Genomic DNA, 23,732 nt, shown 5'->3' on the forward strand with positions numbered 1-23,732 from the left:
ACCCACAGGCTTTCCAATTCCCTGGTGAAGAATACTACCCACCCCCAGGCACCATAAGTTGAGAGTTTAGCAGTACACAATTGCTCTCTATCATTCATAACCATTCATGCACTGGCCCTTTTAAACACCACCTCCTCCCTGCCATCAGTGTCGTAATCCTCTATAGTTTTTCTGAAAACCAATATAAGGCTTCAAACTTACAAGGAGTGTATTACTAACTGGGGATCCAACAGCTATTCAGTGGGGCCAGAATTTCACCACACGTGTCACTGAGCTGCAAATTACCATTTGTTAGCAAAACAATGGCTAATTTCCTCCCAGAGCCTTACCACGTACAATAAAGATAGTTACCAAATGCAACCTGTGCACATAAATTTCCTGCAGCACAAACATCCAAGACACACAGTGGTGATCAGAAGCAAGATCTTGTTAACTGTCAATAACCAAAGAAAGTGAATGCAAAGTCAGCCATAGCTTTCATGGTCGTGCTCAAACTATAGGTGTTCTGAAGCAATAGCAGGACATTTAACGAGTTTAAAAGCAGATTTTTACCAGCTAGAATGCTGTAGCTCAAAATGTAATGGCAACAAAAGGGGTCTGGCTCTCAACATCCCCATCCCAGATACATGGTGGCTGATCAGGTCCCTGCCCCCACTCTCTGTGAGGGAAGCCTCTCTGACAAGTGCCCCCACCCCTGATGCAATAGAACTAAATCCCAGATGATCCAGATTAGGAAGAATTAGAATCCAGATTAGATACCACTGCCATTTAACATATAAACAAATAAAATTAGATTAGCAAACCACACAGGCCAGGATTATTATTATTGTTTTTTTTAAACACACAAACCTACCTAACTGACCTAAGAAGTCTAAAATCATAGAGCAACAAAGATGAATGTTTGCATATTCCCCAACAACAATTATGTGGCCCTGCTGGTGAGATGTTTTCCCCAACATCTGTGGAAACTTTATCAATTTTATTATTTTTTCCCTTTACAGAGTCTTCTATCTTAGGCCTTTTAAGAAGAATTGGAGCAGTATTCTTGCCTTTAAAGATCTGAAGAAGGGCTGTCAGCATCAGATACACCTCTTGAGACTGTTTTAGGCTGTTACAGTTTTCCCATTTCCTCTTGACACTAGATAATGATCTTTGTGTCAGTCATTCTGTACACGCATAAAATTTTGGCTCTGGAATATTAAGTTGTAATCCCTTTATCGTATCTACTTTGAATGATTTCTAAACATGGCCCAGATCCACACCAGTCACTTGCACAATTTAAAAAACATTTTTTGCAAGATATGGTTTACTCAGAGTATATTAAAGCATGTCTCACAGTTGCCTGTATGCATCAGCACAGCCAATAAAAAAAGCAGCCATCACTAAAGCAATATGACAAGGTGAATAAATGGGGGAAAAAAAAGTTTCAGCATTGATGAAGCACATGTAGAGCATCTTATGTTTAGATTTCACATACACACCCTGGCTTTATTCTTTAAAAAAAGTTACCATTTTATAAAAGGTACTTTTAATAAAGTTTCCTAGATAGAAAATATTTTCCGATTCCTCACTGATAAGTATATCTGTAGGGGATTTGGCTAACTCAGTATTTCAAAATAGATTTTAAAGATGGACAGAGGGAATGCTCTCATTTTGAAGATCAAAAGAAACTAGTTGAAGCTTTGATGCAGACTATAGGCTAAATTCTACTTTGTTACACTATGTAAAGTCTGGAATAACTTCAGAGAAGTTACATTCTAATTATACCAATGTAGCAGAGTGCAGAAATTGGGTCTGTAGCTTTGTAGATCTAATTCATCCAGGGGCCTAATCCAACTCTCCCTAAAGTCCGTAAGACTTTCTATTGACCACAGTGGGAGCTGGATTCGTCCTGAGATGAACAACGTCATTGTGTCAGGAAATGTATCGAGAATTAGAGCAGGCTCACCATGGCATAAGATGGAAGAACTGCTTCATGGGGATAGTCCTGACTGATAACTTTTTTTAGGATCTAAAATATGCTGCCTTTCAACACTGGGAGAAAGAATTCTACCCTCGAACTTTATGCAAAAAGTTCCATGAATGTCAATGGGAGATACATGCACAAAAAATTACTTTGTGCTTATTTTAAGTGTCAAGTAAAGAAAGTGTTTAAGATCATCAAGAAGTGGAGCGTTGGTGTTAGAAGATCAACGCTTCATTGCAGGGGATACTGGAAAGGAAATCTAATGAACAGAACTCAGTTTGGAATAAGCTCTTGAACAGTATCACTGCCATAAAATACTGCCCGAGAAGTAACAGAAAAGCCTCGGATATAAGCCTCAGGTTGGATTTTTTTCGTTTAGATGTTTGAGAGATGGAGAGAGATTTCAAAGCTGATGTTTAATGTTGATTGGACTACAAGTCTGTGCCTAGAAAAAAAGGCAAAATAGTTTAAGCATAGTTCATTCCGCATAGTGAAAATATTACCGCCTTAAGAATGCTGTCAATGTAACTCATCTTATCATCAGATAAATGCTGGTCATTCAAGTACAATCTGCTCAGGGAGAAATCTAAAGTGTGATACTCTTCAGAATATTTTTTTCTCCCCAAAGATTTTCTACTGATGAATCATCATTCTTTGATTACATGTGTCAGTTCCACCCCCTTTACTCCTCCCAGGGGTGCTGGAACATTTTCAATAGTTGGGATGCTGAACGTCAGCCTCCTAACCCCTGTCCTTGCCCCCACCTAAGCTAGGGCTGGGAGCAGGGCTGTGTCTCCAGGAGGGGGGACCCGGATAGGGTAAGGGGCCTGAGGCTGGGGCTGGCAGCCAAGACCCCGGGTAAGGGGCCGGCAGCTAGGGCCCTGTGTCCAAGGCCAGGAGCAGAGCCCCTCGTAAAACCCAGAAGTGCTGCAGCACCCCCCACACCTAATTCCCACGCCTATGTCTCCTGTCTTTTCAGTTGGAACCTTCCAAATATGTATTAATAACTACCTTGTTGCATTCCTAGAAGCCTGAGGAAATTCTGTTGAATACAATTTATGTATGTTATACAAGAAAGGTGCTTTGGGAAAATATTTCAATGTACAAGTTTTAGGAAATTTAGTCTTAATGTGAGGTATACATCATTCGTGAACTAGGCACTTAATTTTTATTACCTTGTTGGTTAACTTAATTGCTTTATAACTGCTAGCAATTTTTCCTCAAAACAGGGGATTAATTTACCACTTTTTTCCCCTCCATTGGAAAGTATCGCAAATGTAGACAGGAGATCATTGTTATATGGTGGAATTTGTGCTAGCAGTTTTAGTGTGCCAAAAAATTGCTGTAAATCAGTAGAATGATATAAGAGCAACACGTAGGGAAGTGGATTGAATGGGACACTGGATTAGCGAAGATATGTCTGCGTCTGGAGATCTGGATTCAAATGTAATTTAGGTGACAGACAGTCAAGTTATTTATTTGCATCGTGGTAGTGTGAGTGAGTGTGTGTAACTGCGCCTGCTCTGTTCTGATTGAGAGGATAGGACTTGTTTGAGCCCCCACATACGGGCCTTTAGCTCAAGCTGCAGCAACTTATGCTTTTTAAGGCCTTGGTTTTAAAGCAGGTGGTCTCTTGTTCAATCCCCACTGTGTCAGCCACAATGGCCGTGGTCACAGTAACACTTAGGATCCCCAGTCATGGATAAGGGTCCCATTGTGCTAGGTGTTGATCCCACACACGTAACAAAAAGATGGGATCCACCCTGAAGAAATTTTAGGGCAAGTCTACAGGCCCTGTCCTGCATTGCTTACCCAGGGGCACAATCAGAATTTTGCTCAGGAAGAGGTCCAGGTTACCTGCCTGGCTGCCACCAATTCGAGTAGCATTGTGTCCTTGTGCGCCAGGTCACAATGCCACTCACTGGAATTTGGTCCAGCAACCCCCTCCATCATGCCAAGGGTAGAGGGACAAGCTTCAGTGTGTAACTCATTGCAATCTGCCTCAGGTTTTGCCCTCCTGCTCCTCCATCATAACAAGGAGGCAGACAGGTGGGCCAAATTTGAGTGACTGGCATTGCAACCCCATACACCAGGTTGCAACACCACTCAGATATGGCCTGGCCCCCCTCCATCATCCAGTCAGGGACTAAGGTGGGGCCTGGGCCCCCTGCCCAGCTCCAGCTCCTGTTGGCTATGGTGAACATTGCAGCTGTTCAAGCAACTAAAGAGCAGGCCCCTAATATTCACTGTTTGGACAACTACTACAGTTTATCTTTTCAACAAGAATGTCAATCACTGAAATTTTGGTCCCATTCCACTTACTCCGATATCCCCTCATTTTTTTATATATATAAACCTATTTTTCTTTCAGGGAAAAAGTAAAGTCCAAAAGGAAAGAGCCAATGCAATGATTTTTTCCTACAAATATTAGAAAAATGTACATAAGAAGGTAAGGTTATAAAAAAAAAAAACACTTGTCCTTTTTTGTGCCCACAGTTATGCACAGGTGCAACTGATGTTATTTAGAGGTTTATGTACAGTATCAGACATGCCGGTAGGTAGATATTGAAACAGCATTTATTGTACTTGTACCTAATTGTGGTTACAATAAAAGAGGCCTGGTTAAGATGCTCTCCAAACATCAGGCCCAGAGTAGGAATATATTTTATTGTCACTTTTATAACTGTATTAAAAAAATACATTCAATAATATCTTCCCTATCCCTTCCTTCATCCTTATGAGTAAACCATAGCTAGTTTGTCAGTACTTTTCCCTCTGAAGAGGTAACAGGTTCAAGTTGCCTGGGAGGAAGATGCTTTTCTTCTGATGGTTGTAGCTAGGTAACGTGACCTCCTACTCTCTTTGTACTTTCCCCCTTTAAAATACTACAGAGTCAGCGGGAGCAGCTACTATTTTCTGAGACAAAGTTGACGCAGCCTGGTTCTTACTGAAGACCCATGATGTACTCTCACTTTTGTTCTCTCTTGTTTTGTTGTCTCCCTGAGTGAAAGGGTCATCTACACTGGAAGGATGGATGGAAACTTCTGATAAGTGAATAAACCCAATCCCTCCTGCGCCCAGTTTAGAAGTGAAAGCTATTATTTATATTGCTATAGTGCCTAGGGGTCCTAATCCTAGGCCAGGGCCCCATGGTATTAGGTGCTGTCAAATGCAGGACAACAGTCCCTACCCTAAGCAGCTGACTATGTAAGATGGCAGATGGATACAGAGTGATTGAGAGCAAAACAAGCAATGGCAGTTTTTGGCAAGAGAAAAGGTAATCTGTGTCTCTTGGCCAACATCCCTTCTCCATAGAAAGGCAGGTGCCAAGATCCAAACAACTACGGGTATATGATCCAGTTGTATTTGTCTACACACACTAGCTCAATGGAAAAATGTAGTTGTCCACAGAGATATCAGATCCCTTCATATTCTTCCCACAGAGGGAGAGGGTTGAGGGTCCAAAAAGGGGGGAGAGGGGGAACCTGTATTGACTTCCCAACCCTAAGATTCCCTGCATCTTTGAGGTTCTTCAGAGGGTGGGAAGTTCTATACTACGCTTCCAGTGCCCTTCTCCATGGCAGAGCCATTTCAAGCCACCATCTAGGGTGGGGAAGTGATGTGGAGAGCAATTCTTTTACTTCTCTCTGATGCCTGACACAGAGAATTCTGCACGTCGAGAGAAAGGGAAGATGAAGAAGCAGAGGCTGTAACCCTCTCTCCCTCCCTTCCCTTAGCTTGTGAGTCTCTGTACTCCAATCCTCAATGCTTTTGGGATATTTAGATTCTAGCTCCTCTGTAACCTCTCCTCTGTTCTTCAATAAAACTAAGTTAAAAGGCCTGATGAGGCAATGCTGCTGGAATACACATGGTGTTTTGGGCAATGGAAGAGTTAAAATTATTTTCATAAACCCATAAAAACTGAACGTCCAGCCATCGTGTTGACTTCCAAGTTTTATAGATATATTTGTCTTTCATATTAGTAAACATTTGAACTAAGATAGCACATTGTAAGTGCCTAACAAGAAGCAGCCTTTCTGAGGACATCAGAGACATCTTTGCTCCACTGCATGGACGTATTTAAAACTTAAGATATACATTACAACATAGCATTTAAAAGGACCCATTGCTGCTCCCACTGAACTCGGAGTGGTTTGCCATTGACTTCAGCAGAAGTCAGAAGCTGCATCAGGGCCAAAATGTGCTTTGACTGGATTGCTTCCAACCATAATGGGGGAAAAAAAATTCTCAACAGTAGTTTCGGTTTCCATAAATGGCCTATTAACTGCAGTCAAGCCCAGTGTGACTGATGTACATAATTAGATTGCTGTGTATTTAGCAATATGTATAGGGAGACAATGTATTTCTGAATATCTTGGTGGGAAGCTCGGGCAGCCTTTAGAGCTGTTTCCTACAGTATACTCAAGCACCTTACTTGGTATGGGGCCCAGTGCCATTGACCTTACTGATGCAAGTTTAATTTCAAAAAGGTGCTACTCAGTGTGGAGTAAGGGTGATAGAATTTAGCCTTTTAAAGAGTTTAGAATGAGTAGATAAGCAGGATTTGATCCCTGCTACTTACTTTGTTATTTACCTGTAATAAAAGTTACTAAAATCCACTGTTTAATAGAAGTTATATTGAGAAGACTAACTCCACTGCCCTGAGCTATGTTACTAAACATTTCATTGTTTGGGGGGGGGGGGGGGGGAGGGCGGGGGAAGGAGCCAACTACAAAACCCCAGATCCTCTTGCCACCCTTTATTTTTTAAATTATATTTTCTGGTGATATATTGTGCATCGCTGTGGGCTTTAACTTCTATGTAAAGATTTTTAATGCAAACAAAACTCAATGGTGGACATACTCTCATGAAAGTTACATACCATTCTGATTTGTTCAGTTATTCTTTCCCCACACTTTTTTGTGCAGGCGTGCTTCTAGTTTTCTAATGCTTCTCTCCCTTCTTTTAGCAGCTGCTACCGTGCCCTACACATTAACTTTGAAGCTAGCAGGAGAAGATTGCCTTTAAGGTTGTGCCAATGACCTCCACAGACTGATAGATTCACTTGGCATCCTCTCAAAGATTAAATGCATCACCCTCACTAGTGAGTCACCCAAAGCCCAGCCAGATAGACCAAGTATACTTGGCTGCACTTCCAGCTGCTCACTCTGATTTTATTTGCCTACAGATATTCATCACCAACTCCTGTTTACCAGAGGGATTTTATGTTGGTGTCTGGAGAGGAGAGTGGGAAAATGGATGTTCGGGGGGGGGGGGGGGGGGGGGGGGGGGGGGGGGAATGTATTAGTGACCATTTCTGTGGTAGTCCTATCCCTGCTTCATTTTTCTATGAGAAATGAGGGATAGTTGTGTAGTTAAGGCACGGGGTGGGACAGAGGAATCTGGTGGGAGTATGCGGCTCTGCCACAGAATTCCTGTTGAGCTTGGGCATGTCATTTAACTTCCGACTTGGTTTCCCCATCTGTTTAAAAAAAAAAGGGGGGGGGAAGATAATAGGACTTCCTTTCTTCTACCTTTTGTCTTGATTGTCTATTTAGATCACAGGTTTTGGGGGTTTCTGAGTCAGACTGATTTACTATCTTCATTGGCACTGCTCAGAGCTATTGTAATATAAATATGACGAAAAATAAGTCAAATCTGTAGCGGTCCATGCTAAAGAGTAAGTTTAAAAAAAAAAAGAGGCAATGTCTGTGTCATTATGTGCATCTCTTGTAAGTTTTTTTTCTTAGCATGTGAATACAGTCCTTGAAGAAATATCTTTATTGCTGTTGAGATGAAAGTGGGGGGTGGGGGGGCGTGTAGGAGGGAGAAGAGCTATGGCAGACAGCAAGGGAGTTTGTGGTCTGCCTGAATCTCTGTAACTGAAGTCAATTCTTGGGGAAGAATTGCTCCATGAAATGCAGACCTTGTTGTTGGACTAAGATCCTCAAAAGAGGGGATTCCCTGTGTGTTATGACCACTTAATTCAAGGGCTGACCTATACAATGTAAATGAAACAAAACAAGTGCTAAGAAAATTTCTAGACTCTTCCTCACCAATTTCTCTGTCAATGGAAAACAAGGCCCTGCAATGTGCTACTTCTCTGCAGATGTGCAGCCATATTTGCATAAATGCAGATTGACAAATTGGATGAAGTAATTTCTTATTGGACCAGCTTGTCTCTCTAATACTCTGGGACCAACATGGCATGCATATATGCAGATACACCTGCATTGTGCTGTAGTTATGGTTTATAAGCCCCTGTGAGGCTTTTCAGAATTTTCTCAAAAAGTGGCTCTTTGGTTTGAGGTTTTGCCTTGGGTGTTAATTCCCCCTCTATGCCCATTTAAAAAAAAAAAAACATTCAATGCAAAACGCTATGATAACACAACAATATGGTTGAGATTATAAACACTCAACCATTATAAGGAAATTGAAAGTTATAGTACCAAAAATAAAAGTAACAGATACTTAAGACATGGAAATCAACATCATACTGAAACAATACAAGCCACAAATATGATGCATTTACAGCATGCCCAAGTTACAGTTGCTATGGGAAACCTAACTTTGAATTTCCTGAATGTTGTCTTGTGCCCCAGGGTTTTGCATTACATAGGCACAAACACGAACAACCGCAGGTGCTCATATAAAATAGTTCCAAATATTTGACGCCGATTTTCCTTTGGTCTTTTTTATCATAATTCACTACTCCTCTGTTTAGAGAGTCCTGAGTGACCCTTAAGTTTAAATACAGCCAGCCAAACTTCTATCCCAGACACTTAAGACGGAAAATGCGGTAATGTCACGCAAACGTGATCCAGTGACTTAATTAGAGCCAAGTTAGCAAAGACAGGCAGTAAATCGTTAGAGCTTCCTTCTCATGCCTCTGGAAGGAACCTTGTTAATTTGCATCAGTCAGCAATCCATATGTGAAACAACTCGTAAGTCTTTCAAAGAAAGGACGCTGGGGATCGGCTTTAAGGGAAGAGGGTAAACATCAACCAATGCAGGAACCCAAAGAGAAAGAGTTAACCTTCAGCAACATACGAAAGCAATTCGGAGACCCGAATCAGTAACCAGCCTTTGAAGGAGCCTTGCGCCCTCTAGTGGAAGAGATCCTACAGTGGAAATTTCCTTTAGAAACCAGCTTTATTTTAAAAAGGTACACCCCTATTAGACGGACTGTCTATGTCTCACGGAGACAAGAATTCATTTTGCACAACAAATCCGGGTTCACCGCCCTTTGCTTAAGCTTGTTGCGTGCGGTTCGTCCATACCTAATTCTGGTGGGTGATCAATACACTCATGGAGCTGGTAAAGGTAGAGTTGTGGATGGGTGGGGACCTTTTGTATTATTTCTGTGATTTTTAAAACGCCTGCCCTCGATTTCAGGTTATCTAATTCAAAAGCGAAATACGATCTGGGGAAATACACAGTCTCGAAAACCCGACAATGAAATAAAAGCGACTGTAGACTGCTAGCAAGATCACACACACACACACACACACACACAATGACAAACGGCTTTTAAAGCCCTATGTGTCCATTTCCTGCGTCTGTAGGAACTACTAACTAAACCTTACTAAGATTGAGGCAGGAAATATTTTCTCTAAATTGTTTTAATATTAAAGTGACACTGAATACTTTCGATCTCAATATTTTTTCAATCTCAACCTCTCTCTTCGTTACAGTTTAAGACTACCGTATAACAAATTCAGGTTACCAGTCCTCATTCATTGCCTTGGAATTGGAAACATCCTTCTGTTCAGAAAGGAAAAACACCCTCACGTTTTTCATAGCTTTAAAATGGAAATGGCTCTGGTTAAAAAAAAAAAAATTGACAGTTATTTTTTAGCAAGCATTTTATAAATTGAACTACCTGCAACGTGAGGGGAGAGAAAATTGGATAGCAAAACGCAGGCCCATGCATTTAGTAATCTACCCAGGAAATCCTTAGTGTAGATGAATAAAGCAGAATAAAATGGCAGGAATGCCGTTTCTCAGCTCATAAGCTATTTACAGCTCAGTTCTAGTGTTGAATAAGGTGGCCCAACTTCCAGTAAATACAGCCTGCGAACCCACGCTTATTTGTGAGACCTTTAACAAAATACAATTATGCAAAATCGCTTTGCACTGTGTGGAAGTGGAAATCCCCATTGTGCACGCACGCCCCTCTGGGAGATTCGTGGTAAATACACGAGAAGATGCTTTTTCGCGCAGAACCCGTCTAGTGCATAGTTTTAGGACTGAAAGTTCATTAATACGTTTTTAGTAGGTAAGGGGCTAATAAGAGTTTTAACTCTGATTTGTGTGTATGACTGTTCCTCTCATTCTCTTATTCACGGACACCAGGAGATTAGCTTTCTTCTCCGTTTAAAGCCCTTCTAAGGCAATTTATCTTCAATATACGCTTTTACCTCTCCTCCCAATAATATATTAGAAAGTTTGGGGAAATAAACATCAAGTCCCTTGTGGCCGTTCCACTTCTGGACAGTAACCAAAACGCTGTGAGATTTCCTCAAGCAATGCATTTCCAGCATAAATACGATATCCAAATTAAAAACCAAATAGATCTCTCCGCTTTCCAACCGTGGAACATACTAAATATGTACCGTTATGTTTACATGCATATGCGGCCCTTCATCAGAAATACGGATCTAACAATTTTAGCAAGGAATTTTGTGTTTCCATTAAAGGTCCCAATCCACAGCTAGTAAATATATCAACCCTCCCAAACTGTCACCGGCTATGGATAGGAAGGGTCGGGGCAAGCGGATTTGGCCTATTAATAGAAAGCAGGAAGAGAAACAAGACAAGACCATCCGAGAGCCCAGAAGACAACGCGGGGCATTACCTTGGGGAGTGAATGAATGAGGAACTTTTGAAATGCGGTAGTTTGAAAGTTCTTTCGTGTGCGCGCAAGTACGTTGCGTGCTATTTCTCACAATAGCAACATTTTGGAATAGGCATCTGGTATAATTTTGCTGTGCGTTTTATTTAGTAAATGGCATCACTAGGAAAATAGACAAAATGTGAATCCAAAGGGTAGCTGTGCACGCGAGGCTGATCAGCGTTGTTTGTAAACTTTCAGCTGCCGCTGGATTCTTTGTTTCAAGTCACAGAATCTATTTAAGGAACAACTTTTATTTTAAACTTTTAGAAAACGGTTAGAAAGTATTAAGAGATAGTCCCGAAACTGCTGGTACCTTAAACCCCTCCTCCCATACCTTTTAGTAAGCCCCCATGGCTTAGAAAGAAAGCGGCACATTTAGAAAGTACCGATTTCCTACTTTAGAATTGCACGTGCCATATATTACTTATAACAAAGACAGTATGGTCATGTTGTTATTTTACTGGAGTATGATTAAACGGGTGTGCAAAATTAAGACATTCAAGATTCGCTAGGAATACATTGCTATAGATGCAAATGCCGTTTAGCCATGTAAAATTCATAATACAGGAATATAACGTTTTAGATTATTATACTTAAACCAAGCTAATTCGTCACTGTCCTTAGAAAGAACTGGTTTGTTTTTTTAAAATGTACTCCAATAGTTTATGCAGGTAGGTCAATATTTCTACACAAGATCTTTAACTCAACTTCTCTGTATTTTTGCTTTATCAATATTTGAGAACTTAGGGTTCTCTTCGGTTTTTATTTATTGCCAATATTTGTATTTGTATTTCTATTTTAAGGGCCCAATCCTGATCCTTTACAAAGTCAATGGGGAAAAAAACCCTTTAAAAACACACACACAGTTTTTGTCCGGTTCCTCTTCCTCAGTTCAGTCTAATACGCTAGTAACGATCCAAATACACACTAATTATCGTGGGTTGTTTTATTTATATATATATATATATATATATATATATATATATATATAAATATTTATATATATATATATATATAAACGGACTGAGACCGATCATACATTCTTAGGCAAAAACTTCTCTTCAACTGGATTGAGTTTGACTACATAGGAACGATAATATATTTTTCTGCCCTCTCTGCAAACATCTTTGGCTTGTATAGAGCTGAGGGTGTTAGGAAAACTCCAGTGATCAGAGAAAGACGACATACTTTGCACTGCATCCTTTAAAGGTTTGCCATCTCCATTTGCTTGAGGCTCAACCCCTTCAAAGTAAGTCCGATTGAGATCTGTATTAGCATATACAGGGTCACACTTTCTTTTCAAAGGAAGATGTTCACATGGATAACTTTGGGGGGGAACAACATGTGGATTGATTTGGTGATTACTTTTACCAGCTCGGGGGGAAAGACAAATTTGCAGCCTTATAGTCTAGGTAGACTACACCTGTAACTCACTCATGTTTTAAATGAATTATTACTGTCAGGACTTACATTATTAACTCCCCCCTAATCCATGGGAGGGATTATTTACCTACACACTTTACCAGCTTTCATTAATTTCCAACTTTAAATGGGGCTTTGTCCAAAGAAGTAGTGCAGGATGGTGCTCAGAGTTAGAACAGGCAAACATTTTAAAGTGTAAATACTGAAATTAGGCTCCTATATCCATATTTGGGCACCCAAAATAAAGTTATTTTCATAACTGCTTACCCACCTCACCTGCTTACTTCTGTGCAAGCTGCTAGATACCCAACAACTTGGGGGGCGGAGGGTGTTAAAATCAGGCCTCACAATCAATATTTTCAAAGTAGGTGCTGAAAGTAAGATTTTTCAATACAGTTTTGAATTCAATATACCAAGTTCAAGAGATGAGACAAACTGATGCTGGGCCTACAGAAGCTGTGTGCAAAAGCTACAGCATGTATGTAACATACCATAATGCAAGCTCCTGTTGAAATCTTAGATATGATTTACATATATGGTCCTGATCCTGCAAAGTCACACATGCTTACCTTTATGCATTATGAATGTTCCTGCTATCGACAATGGAACTACTCACAGCGTATAAAGAAATTAAATGTATGTTGCACGATCAGGGTTTGCAACAGTACCTCGGTATCAGGGCCTAAGGAACAATAGAGCTAGATCAGAATTTTACAAATAGCTCTTATGTTTCTATAATGGGCTGAACTAAAAGCTCTGGGATCTCAATACCCCTGAATTTGAGGTGTATGAAATCAAGTTCTGGGTTTAGACCGAAAAATTAAGATCCAGCTCCAGTAAATCAGTTCCATTAAACTCACATGGGATTTGATGAAGCCACAAACCAAATCAATTTCAAGGAAACGATAATTTGTAAACAATCAGACCCATTAACTCATTCTGCTTTGAAAGCCAGCAGGAGTTTGGTTGTGCAAAGGAAGCAGGATCAAGCCCATAAGCTTTTCTTTTATTGCAAATCTAATACAACTAATAAATTAATGAAAATATTAAAAAGGCAAAAAAAGCAATATTTTCTATATGTTCGTAGTAAAGAAAAGATTAAGCCCCCAGTTCAGTAAAACACTTGAGCATGTGGTTAAGTACTCTGCTGAATCTTTGCTTTTATTTTGTTCTTTGTTTCCATCTTAGAGGGGACCCTTTACTTGCCCGTTTTTCACAATTTTGCTTATTTTCTACTCCAGGAAGCACCTACATATCAGGGTGTTAAGCCTCTTAGAAATGCCTAAAATAGATAATTCCATGTTTAAATAAGAGTTTGATCTAGGATTTTTAGAGAGATGTACAGGGAATAGATATTTTTATGCAGTCATTTCTTTAATCAAATATTAAATACACTGGGACAAATTTACCACAGACATTATTCAAAGTTAATGAAGTTACTGCAGGGCTTAGAGTGCAAGCTCTTCAGGGAAGGGACTGTGTTTGTTACATGTGTGTACAGTGACTAAAAATATGGGTTAGCACATGGTTCCTAGAGGCTCCAACCAAGGAGCAAATGCAAGACAAATTAACATCTTCTCATTCTGAAAATGCCCTCATTATAGTGCATTTCTGATAATAGCCCTTTCCCTGACTAAAGACTGTGATGTCCAACTGTTACGTCACTGTGAGCTCCAACAAGGAAAAATTAGGTTGTGATGGAGAAAAAGTCCCACTTCAAAAATAGTTCGGGGGTTACATGAAACAATCGGTGTTCTCACCCGGTTACGCCTATGAAATATCTTTCAAGGGCCTCAAAATACTGTGTGTTTCATTACTCAGATGGTAGAGAATGGAGAGGGAGCCTCTGAGTTTTCACACATTGATTAGTGAAGTTAGAATGTAATAAATTATGCAGGTTATAAAGAAAAAACAAGAAGACCCCACATCAGCAACATAAGGAGCTCTTTGAAATTTGGGAGTAGGATCCATGTAGGCCCTAATTCTGAGTTTCTTGCACACCCAAAGGATAAGGTAAAATAGGATAGTTTCACTACAAGACATTCCCAGGAAAATATGGGTTTTGTTTTTGTTTTGTTTTTTAAATTATGACCTCTTAGTAGTTGTGGCTTCTTCAGCCTGAGAAGCCCAAAGACAAAATCCAGATCTAGATCTGGACTTTAAACACACTACAATTTGAGGCATTTGCATCTCAGGTTTAGATTCTATGCTCCATAGAGGTGTGGGGAGGCGGGGAAGCATGTTCATTAAACTTGCATTGAGCTCTGTTTTCAGCAATTGACCTCACCTTTCTGGTGAAAGTTCATGGGTTTTCACATGTAGCATTTGTAACTTGCAGTACTGTGCTGATACCTGAAATTATAGTTTATGATTATAGGAATTTATTTTTTCATGTGTGCATAGCACATTTTAAATACACATATCCTTCCATGAGTCTCATGATAATTAATGTTTTCCTTAAACCCCCAGCTCCTGGAGCCAAGTTGCTATGTGATAATTTCAGCCGTCATTCTTAAAAGAAAAAGAAGAAAAAAAAAAAAAAAGGAAGTTTCTAGCCCTCCTAGCTATAGAGAAAGCTTCAAAACGTGGCCCCAGTGCAGACAAAAGGCTTAAAAGGCAGAAGGCAAATAGACCACCAAATCTATTATTTTTAGGTAATCTCATGATTTTTGGTGAGCTGGACATGATTTTTGAACATTTGGGGTAGGCAATACTGCCTTGACCTGTGGACAGGGGTCTTCTGCACCCTCTCCCATCTTAGTCCTGTGGGGAAATGCCCTCCTGCAGCTCTTCCCCCCCCCCCCAGTAGGTGGGGAGTTACTGCCCCTGGCTACCCTGGGGCTGAGTCAAGAATACAGTGTTGGTGGAGGGCAGGGAGGGTTAGCCTGCACCACACCCACTCCTGCTGCTAGGTGAGGGGCACATGGGGACAGTAGAAGAGGGGAGGATGCGGCACCTTTGACTTCCATGGGGGAGCAGACGCAATCCGCCTTTGCAAGCAGAGCTGGGCTTCTGCGCCTTTCACAAGCTAAGACCCGACCCGCCCCTCAGCGCAAGAGAACTGGGACGGGGGGGGGGGGGGGGGCGTCATCTGCTTCCTCACTGGCCCCCAACATGACAATGTCATTTTCTTAAAATAGCCTATTAAAATCTCATGGATTGCTTTCAATAGTCACTGGGAGATGGATGCCAATTCTGGGAGAATCCAGGTCAAACCTGCAGCACTGGCAACACTGCCTGGGTGTCCCACCCTCTGTTTCCTGGTAAAGTCTAGAATTGGAACCAGCTGTGAGGAAACATTTTGTAAGGCTGCACACAGGTTCCACGCCCAGACGTGTGCATTGGCCTGTCCCTAGGAGTACCCCGCTATTGTGCCGGGGTGCAATATGTTTCGAAGTAGTTAGCTGGTGATCAGTTACAATAAGTCTGAGAGGCTGATGCATTTGCTTCTAGGCAGAAAATGTACACAGCACATTCGAGAATATTCTCTCTGAAGGGACTGTCAGACTTTTTCAAGCCAAACAGCTCGAGACTCCCTCTGCTGGCTTCAAAACACTCTCGTGCAGATCTAAAGCACAAGCGATTTCTTTCTCCCATTTTTAGCCATGGTAGCAGACTGCTTACACGTAAGGGATGGAGGTCTCTCTGAGCCAATATCTGCTGTGGAATCAGTCAAATGGCAAGGACTGACGGCCGGCAGCTCGGCGATAGTCTTGCTGTTTAGTCATCAGGGCTTTTTCAGAAAGTGGCAGGCCGAAAGGGAGCAGAGGGGGGGAAAAAAATGTTACTGACAGATTGCATAATAGTTTGGTGTTGTGGGGTGGGGGTTGGGGCGGAAGAGGAGGAACCTTTAAAAAAAAAATGGATGCAATTATGACTACTGCCTGTGAATTTCCTTTTTGTGTCTGCACTATGCTTTCTGTAAAATTTCTCTCCTAAGAGATGTAAACTGGCTTGCATGCCCCTGCTTTCATTTAGAATCTGAACAGTTTACAGACATGAAAGGTGAATGGAGCAAAACTAGAGTGAGTTTATCACAGAATTCTATGCGAATGTCCCACAAATTAGGATGGAGGGAACAGTCAACATAGAAATGTTTTAATTAGTTTATTTGAAAAAAAAAATATTCTGTGTGAAATTCCCATGGTACTTCATAGTTCAGTGAAGATATATTGGAAAAGTCTCACTGCAGCCTATCCAATCCATAATTTAAAGTGTTCTTGATGTCACCGAATAATGGGTTCTAGGATTTTTCAATGAATCAAGAAGTACTAGGAGGATTTCCAAGAGGAAAAAAAAGTGAGCAGAGTTCAGATACAGTTTATTTCTGTGCTAAACTGCACCAATACCATAGTTATTGAGGCTGTTCAGTACAAAAATATGGGTTTTACTGATTTTTTTGTTTTTAGGTCCCGATCTTTCAAGCACTTTATGCCTGTGAGTAACTTTTTTTTTTTTTTTTGCAGGATCAGGGCCTTATTTAAGTTCACCTTTAAGAAACAAAGATTTGACAACATACTAAACTGGAATATAATTTTGACTCAAAGCTCACATACAGTGTTATGGGTTAATTATACAAAAATAAAATGGGTTGCCTGTCTACAGCTATAGATGCCCCTGGCATAAATTTACAAGAACAGAAATAAAAGTTAAATTGCAGCTTAATCTCGAACAACCAGCAGAACGAAATCTCCAGCAACACAGAACTCCCCTTCACAATGTGGAAGTAACGGTCATTAAATCCCCTTCCTCTATCTCCACAGGTTCCTACAGATGTACCTTGCAACAGGCCTTGAAGGTTAAAAGGCCAGGACTGTTTTGCACTGGGAAGAGTTGGTTCATGATGCTGAGGAGAGTGATCTTAGCTCCAAGAGAGTTTTAAAACCAGGCTGGTACCTACCCAGGATGCCATTGACACCTGAATACAAATCTCCTTCAAAAAGGGAGTGTATTCGTTCAACAGGTGGCAAAACAGCAACAACTCCAGTATGGGAGCCAGGGGGCGCGTGCATGCACACACCCTCATAACACCTGCCCCCACCTACAGTGCATAAGTGAAGCATTGACAATGCTAGTCAGTAATAGCACCATGGTCATACCACTGACTTTAGAGGCTTATGTACACTAGAAAGTTCTTCAGCTTTAACTATTCTAGTATGGTTAAGTGGGAACCCCTTTCCCTAGTTCAGACACAGTTGTGCTAGTATAAAAGTGTTATAGCTTGTTCTAGTTAGGGAACTAAAAGTAAGTTGCATCAATAGAACTGCATCCACATTAAGGTTTATACAGGTAGAACTACATCATTTAAAAAACCACAGAGACACACCCCCCCCCCCCAACATACTTATTCCAGTGTCAACAAGACCTTTAAGTAAGCAGAACCAATAAGGGTTGGAATGCGAGTAGCAGTGGGCCTCAGGGAAACTAGAAAACCAGGCAGCTTCTATAACACGTCTAACTGGAACTTTCAAAAATCTTTGCTTCTGGTAAACTGTAGCACCATCTTGTGCTGAACACGGGGAAAAAAGCTACTACATTTACCGTTTTTAAGCTGACTGAAGCGGTCAGTCACTAGTGTTTTGGGCTGAAGGTATGTTATCAAATCAGATGGTCTGAATTAACATTGTGAATACTGCTTAATCATCAGTTCCTTCAATGAGTTAAGGAAATTAAATCTCAAATTAGAGTCTAAGAACCACTGTCTGCAGTGGGGGCAGGGGAGAGAGAGAAGCTTGATTCCACTGGCAGCAGGACTGAACCTGAAGAACAAGGAGTGGTGTTACTTTAACAAGTGATCTAAGTGGAAAAAATGTAAGTGCTGAAGGCAGATTTAAAAATAATAAGACAAAGTGTTAGAGGTCTGTGAAATGGGGTAGCTTGGATTCTTAAGAGGTTTAGTGAATTCTTCATTTTGATTCATGCCTCTGAGTCCAACAGTCAAGACACCCTCAAGGCAATAGGGAGTGGTCCAAGCCATTAAAGAACTAGTTTATTTAATTTCAGACTAGCAAAAATGCACCATAACATGTCTCTCAGTGCACATACAACAGCTAACCACAACTTTTAGCCCCCTTATTCACAGAACAGTTTGGTTTTGTTTGTTTTTTTCCCTTAAAAGTGAAAAATAATCCGCATCCACCCCTGGCAAATGCCTGCAAAAGGAGATGGGCCTCACACCCTAACAGCCAACGCACAGAGACTCTGACAGTGGAAGAAGCAACAGAAAGCATGAGTGAAGTTGGTGCAGCAAGGAAAATCTCAAAACATTTTATGCATGTAGGCAAATTCAGTTAATTCATCATCATAAGATAATTAAGGATATAGAAACTGGCCATAGCAAACTTTTCCTTGTTTGGCCCAGGGGCAGCCATTGTCAAAGATAGAAAAGAAATAATAATATTAGTTACTACTTTTCAGAAGATTGAGAGTATTTTCCTCAGGGAAATCTTCCCTATTACAAAGGCTAAATATCCTTGATTCTAAAGGTAACTTTTACAATCTAGGAACAACCTGCTCCATTACCGGAGAAGCTGCACACTCACATCTCATGGCGACAGTCATTCAAAACAATAGGAGGGAAGAGGGAAAACACTACCTGCCCACAACCCACCAAAATCCTGATCAGATAATTATTCTGCGATGACATGATTAAAAAACAAAGACAAAACAAAAACAGAAATCAAATCCATCAAATCTCTAACAGCACCTCTCCCTATCCTGAGGACGTGATATATTAAATTCACTTGAATAAAATAGTGAGATTCTATTGTGTTCATTTCTGTAAGATGTCTACATTTTGTAAACTAAGGCCTGAGTTTGCACAATGGGGTTATTTGCACTGGTGTAGCTACATTGACATAGATCCAGCAATGCAAATCCCTAGCATAGATGCATTGCACTCGTGGATAGCATGTTCTGCATTTGTGTGACTTATTCTAGTCACACTCCAATGAAGGAAGAAGCAGGTAAATGAGTCTTCTCGCACCCATCTCCTTTCCCCTTGCCTGCATAGTGATCAACTCCTCAAACCGTTGCTTTAGAGCCAAGTCTTGCGTAGGCTGAGGGAGGATGGATGAAAGGGCTGCTCTTGGACTGCATGGAAAGAGCAGCAACAACAGCAGGAAGGGTAATAGGGAATGAGTGAGGGTTCCTCTAGGTTCTCTTGACCTATGGATTTTGCTGCTCTCAGCTAGTAGCAGCTCAACCCACCAGCACCTCCTTGTGACTCCTATTTGGGCTTTGCCTGGGTGGCTGAAAACTGCTGGATTAAATCATGAAGTATGGGAACATAAAAGGGGAGTGAAAAATACTCATGGAAATGATAATGGCATAAGCAGCTGAAGTTGTAAACTAAAGAGCTAAATTCTGGTCATTTTCACTTGTGCAACTCCCCTAAATATGACCTTAAAGGCACCGAAAGGATCGCATATGGTTTTATGAGGATTGGGAACTGTATAGAAGGGAAAATGAGAAGCAGAAAAAAATTGCAAAAAAAACCAACCAAACAAAAAACACTAATAGGATGTTTAGGCTTGTGTTCTGGTGGGAATCCAAGTAGAGGATGATACTTTTAGTTTGTGTGGTCAGTAGCATCTTGTAAACTCAGAGGAAGAAAGCCAGAGAGCGGCAAAAGCAGTAACAGTTATTGAAAGAGAAATGGAAAGCAATAGGTTTAACAAAAGAGGTACAAATGAGACCCATTAAAGGAGTTCTTGAGATTTACATAGAGGCAGAAGTACTCAGTTTATAGTCACACCATCGAAATTGTATGTGTGGAAGGCTGTTTGCCATTGCATGCATGATGCCTAATATGGCTCAAGAAGCAGAGAAATGAAGGGAGAGTATGAGCCAATAACTGCTTTGGCATAGGATGAAGGTGCTCATAGAATCTCCTTTCAATAGATGGCCCACTGGTAGAGCAGTGGCTTGGAGGTAGAACAGGAGGAGTGTGTCTTACACTATGAAGAGTTTTACTTACACACAAATTTGGATGGGTAATGGTTTTTGCTGGGACACAGTGGCTTTTGACTGAGGTGTTTGACATTTGTTTCTATCTTAATCGAAGGTACCCTCATCACCCTGAACCATTTCCCTCCATATGTTTCTACTTATCTGTCAGCATTGTTATCAGAACCGAGTTGAAGTTCACTTCTTAGAGAAGTGGGAAGAAAGAGACTAAGTCATTGGGGAAGCAGAGAATCTTTTGTATTAGCAACTGACACATCGAAGAAGAAGGGTGACAAGATTATACCCAACTCCACCTGTGTGCCCTCAGGCAAGACTGAGTAAGTTATTACCACCCTTCGGTGTATCTCTGAGGAGAAGAAATGGACCCAGTGAAACCTTTCATTTCCATACCCACACAAGGCTCCCTGAATAAGTCATCAATACCATACAGTCACTGTTATCAAAAGCTACTGATATCTAACAAGGTCAGCAAAGACACATAACCTGTGTCTAACTCTAGAAGGAGGTTGTCAACAGCAGCTAAACTTTTCACCCATATTGTAGCCATATATGTAATCAGACCAGGGGCAAAGACACCTATTAGTTCAATATGTGACAATAACACAATCATTTATCCTAAAAAGGATAGGATAGGGTCTGCAATAGTTGGGGAGGGTATTAATTTCAAAAGATAGATTTTTGAGGAGTGAACTCACCACCAATTATCCAGCGAAGGCTGCTGACCTGCCTTTATCTATGGAATCATCAACAACCCTTGTCCGTAATGGGCTCAAAACATCCCCATTGCTCTTCACCAGCCATGAAGAGAAAATATTCAGCTCATGGGAAGTTGATCACAGCTTCAGCACATCACATTTAGCAAAGGAAGCAGCTAGGAAGATGGTGTATTTATACCTTCTTGCTCTGACGTGGCTCCCCTGGTATCAGCTGAGCTTGTTGGACTCCTAACCTTTAGGAAGTCACCCTGGAAGTGGGAAAGCCCGGTTAAATTCTTCCCCTCTGCCTGATGAGGAGAAGGAATGTGAACATGGGTTTCCCCATCTCTCAGGTGAGTGCACTCAGGAAAATGGACATTCTCACACTCTCTGGGCCAATACATTTTTAATTATTTATATGAAGTGGAGCAGCTTCAACAGGAGAGATTGAGAAATGCACATCAGGATATCCCATATACTAATGGGCTCTTAGGTGCCTCCAGTGTTAGGCAGCAGCAGAGCAGGGGTTTTGAGGATCTCAGTGGCACCTAAATTTTGCCTTTAGATTCCTAAGCTGGGCGTTAATCACTAAAGTCTTTTTGTGGAGTTGGGCCTTGGACTTTACAGAAATCTTGTATTGTGGTTAATCAGAATCTGATTAAAATCAAACAGTTAAATCATCTGAAATTGAAGCATGCAGTTTTTAAATATTCCATGAGTTGTTTATAACAGCACAAAATACCACAGGGTGTGTATTAGCACCTCCATATTTAACTGAGTTGGAGCCAGATAAGATATCCTGCAACTTTTGCTGATGAAAGAGAGGCTTAGTAGAATATAAAGAGAATGTAGGAATGATTTCTAGATAAGTGATTCTTGTAGTTCAGTGATTCTAAATTGGATGCATGTGAGGGGACTAATAACAATTTGCTGAAAATGATTTAAGGGGGATGGTAGTCAGTCTGAGTATTTTCAAACTGTGGACAATCAACAAGTGTGATATGGTCTTATAATAGAACTCTATTCCATTTTTGTTGTAGTTTCAGCAAATTAGAAGCCAATGTGATGAGACAAAGATTGAAGGGAACTAAAACACTAGAAAATAGGACAGTACTAATAAGAAAAAAGAAAAAATGAGCGGTATTAGACAATTAGTTTTGCACACAGTTTTATAAGGGAGAAATCAATGGGTGTTTGTTTCTACCCAAAACCTGCTTATTGAGAACAACTACTTTTTAAGAGTACAAACTCAGGGTTTGTGTATTTGTTTTTAAACATTACTTTAACTTTCAACCAAATTTGCCACTTCCTAGTTGACAGAAAGAGAGAGTTCAAGGAGGGCTGGATAGAGCAGACAGGCTGCTGAGCAGACCACATCCTAGTGTTTATGTTGGGGCAGCATCAGCATTGCCAACCCAGGTATTCAAAAATAATGAGTTCGGCCTCCACAAAATCATGACATTGGCTTATAAATTATAGCTTTGGGATTCTTATTTGCCTTACGGTGTCATTGCCTTTTGGGTGGGGAGAGGGAATTGCATACATTTTCAAGCATTTTTCTGCAACCATGAGGACTTCAAACTTGCTTTCTAGGGAAAAAAAAAGTTGAGATTCTCACCTAGTCAGGTGAATTCAGCACCTGGGGCTTTAAGAAAGAGAGCCAACCTCACAAGATTTGGCATTATGGCAGTATCAGTAAGTAAATAAATCTAAAGCATTGGAGTATTTTTTTAAAAAATCCACTTAAGCAAAGCTGAAATAGTACATATTTTGCAATCAAAGACGACACACACAGATGTGCACTAAGACAAGCTATTTGAATTAAAACGGATTAAATCATTACAGTGTAAATGGTGCATAAATAAGCCTTTAGAAGGCTTGTACTTTAATGGAATGGTGATTAAAGAGTCATTTAAAGCATTATTTCTAGCAGAAGTAAATGTTTAAAAGCCCAGTTACAAAATACATAACAAACCAAACCATGTCATCATTATCAAAATGTACCTTTATTGTGTTGCTGAGGTTGATTAAAATATGCCAGTGTGGGGAGCAGCTGTTATACTGTTTCTTGAGTTGAACAACCTCCTTATAGGAAGCACTTCCTTCTAATAGAGAAGCAGCTTGGATGCAGCTTTTATATTTGGGAAGGGGTGTGAACTTTGACCTTAGACCCTGTGCTTTTCTGGGAAATTTAGTGTAGGAGACAGGTAACTACTTTTGTGTCTGTTTGCAATTAGTTAAATTAAGGATTTTTGTGTAATGAGGTGATGAGTTACCTGGTCAATTTGCATTCCTGGGGATTAATTTTTTTTCTATATGAGAAAAAAGCTTTGAACTCTTTCAAATGAGGGATTATGGGTAAGATCTTCCTATATGATGAACTGAACTGTTCTGAGCATGTGGGGAATTAAGTTCTACTATTGCTGGAGGGAATGGGAGAGTAGCTGAGAACCTAGAGGTAAGTTTTGGGATACAAGGCCCACACCCCTAAAGGTATTTAGGATTTGAGCCTAAATGTTTGTTTGTTTGTGATGCATTTGATGGAGAATGTCTTAAATTGGGTTATGGTTTTATTTTATTATTTTTCTAAATTTTTCCCTGCCCTCTTTTTAAAGTGATATTCTTACATATTGCTTTGCTGATCCTCAGTGAGATATCTCAGACTCTCAAAGTGAAAATTCCCCATCCCCACCTCTTCCTGAATGGTGTTATCTTGAAAAGGGAGTAGAGAGGTCTTGCATCAGTGACAGCACCTAAAACTCATGACCTAGCAGCTGATAGTAAG

The 23,732-nt window shown here is 40.6% G+C and overlaps 1 long non-coding RNA gene across 2 annotated transcripts in view; it reads right to left on the minus strand.

The window, feature by feature from the left end:
• The window catches only part of LOC122463829, a 62,389-nt gene extending 39,340 nt beyond the window's left edge, over positions 1-23,049 (minus strand). Inside the window, exons 1-2 of one of the 2 annotated variants that reach the window (XR_006287463.1) lie at positions 22,952-23,045; positions 20,948-21,216 (exon numbers count right to left, since the gene is read on the minus strand). This is a non-coding gene — a long non-coding RNA (uncharacterized LOC122463829). Of the gene's footprint in view, positions 1-20,947; positions 21,217-22,951 lie in introns of both variants that reach the window. The other variant, XR_006287462.1, reaches the window with a different exon arrangement.
• Positions 23,050-23,732: the final 683 nt, after the last annotated feature.

The sequence above is a fragment of the Chelonia mydas genome, chromosome 1 (assembly GCF_015237465.2).
Source record: "Chelonia mydas isolate rCheMyd1 chromosome 1, rCheMyd1.pri.v2, whole genome shotgun sequence".
Classification (NCBI taxonomy): Eukaryota; Metazoa; Chordata; order Testudines; family Cheloniidae; genus Chelonia; species Chelonia mydas.